A 2,181-nucleotide genomic window follows, 5' to 3' on the forward strand; every position below is an offset into this window, starting at 1 on the left:
GGCGTATGCTTGGAATTGAATTCCGAGGTCCCAAGCCCGAGAAATGAATTTTTGAAAGAAATTGTTTAAGGAAATCTGAAATGAAATTTGATTAGAACCTGATGGTATCGGGCCCGTATTTTGGTTCCGGCGCCTGGTACAGGACTTATATATGATTTAAAACGTTTCTGTGAAATTTGGTGAAAACGGATGTCGTTTGACGTGATTCGGACCTAAATTGCTAAAGTTAATGTTTTATGAAGTTTGAGAAAATTCTTTGATTTTGAGGTTTAATTCGATGTTCGTGATACTATTTTGGCGATTCGCACGGATAAGTTCGTATGATGTTGTTGAGTCAGTACGTGTGTTTGTTTAGGAACCCCGAGAGCTCGGGTGTGTTTCGGATGTGTTTTGGGAAGTTTTAAACTTAGGAAAAGTTGCACAAAATCTTGCTAGTATGCCCAGGCCTGTAGGCTTCGCATGGCTTGCAAATGCGAGCTCGCAAATGCGAAGGCTGGATCGCAAATGCGAAGCCAGCCCAGGCCAGCCCCCTCTCGCAAATGCGACCTTTATTTCGCAAATACGAAACTCCCCAGCCTGGCCAGTGATCGCAAATACGACCAATGTGTCGCAAATGCGGGAGTCGCAAATGCGACATGCCCTTCGCAAACGCGAAGATTTCATTTTCCTAAAGGGTTCGCAAATGCGAACCCTGTTTCGTATTTCCCAAGCCAGCAGAGGTCGGGGTTCGCAATTGCGAACCCCTGTTCGCAATTCCCACTTCTGAGACCTGCAATTTTATACTTAGCCGATTGTAAACCCCACTTTTCATATTTTCTCAAACACAAACACACTTAGGCGATTTTTCAAGAATTCTTTCTTCTCCAAATCAATTGTAAGTCGTTTTAACCAACTTTCTTCAATTCTTATCATCTTTTAACATGATTTCAACTTAAAATCAAGGATTTTCATGGGGGAAATTGGGTGTTTTGGGTAGAACCTAGGTTTTTTAAAAATTGGGGATTTGGACCTCGATTTGAGGTCCGATTTCAAAACAAATTATATATTTGAGTTTGTGGGAGAATGGGTAATCGGGTTATGGTTCGAACTTCGGGTTGTAATCGGGTTATGGTTCGAACTTCGGGTTTTGACCACGTGGTCCCGGGGGCGATTTTTGACTTTTTGGGTAAAACTTTGGAAAACTCATTTTCATGCATTGGGGTTGATTCATTTAGCGTTTATTGATGTAATTAAGTAACTTGTGACAAGATACGAGCAAATTGGCGGTGGCATCGAAGGGTAAAGTGATAATTGAACCTTGAGTGGTGTTCGTGGCATCGAGGTAAGTGTCCGGTCTAACCTTAGCTTGAGGGATTAGGAGTTGTGTCCTAATTGCTAATTGCTTCTTGTTGAGTACGACATATAGGCATGGTGACGAGTATCTATACTTTGGTGTCGAACATGACCGTGAGTCTTAAATTGATACTTATTGTGTTCTTAAATGATACTACGGATGCTTTAATTGGTGGATTCTTGATATTGGGCAAAGACTTAGTTTGTTTTCGTGGGATTTACTTGTGATTGAGTATTGGTATTAATTGAGCTGAGTAAGAGTTGAGTTAAGATTGGGTATAGCTGATTCTCCCTTGCCGGGATGCTTGTTTCGATATTGTTGTTCCCTTGCCGGGAAGTTATTATATTACCTTGTTCCCTTGCCGGGAAGTTATTATATTGCCTTGTTCCCTTGCCGGGATTTTATTGTGATTTTGTGTTGGCTTGTAATGGGAGCGGGTGGTACGCCTACCACAAGTATCATTTAAATGGGAGCGGGNGGTACGCCTACCACAAGTTATAGTAAAATGGGAGCGGGTGGTACGCCTACCACGAGATTTGATGAAATGGGAGCGGGTGGTACGCCTACCACGAGATATAAGAAATGGGATCGGGTTGCACGCCTGCAACAAGATGTGTACTGAAAATGAAATCTGCCTTTATTTTTCCTTATCCGTGTTAGAAGTTAAATTATTGATTTCCTTATTATTCTCTTGAGATTCTGTCTTACCTGCTATGCCCCAAGCATGTTTCCCCTCCCCTGCTTTAATTGTTTATTTCTATCTATCTTTCTGCTATATATATATATATATATATATATATATATATATATATATATATATATATATATATATATATATATATATATAT

This window comes from Nicotiana attenuata, unplaced genomic scaffold (assembly GCF_001879085.1).
Source record: "Nicotiana attenuata strain UT unplaced genomic scaffold, NIATTr2, whole genome shotgun sequence".
Lineage (NCBI taxonomy): Eukaryota > Viridiplantae > Streptophyta > Magnoliopsida > Solanales > Solanaceae > Nicotiana > Nicotiana attenuata.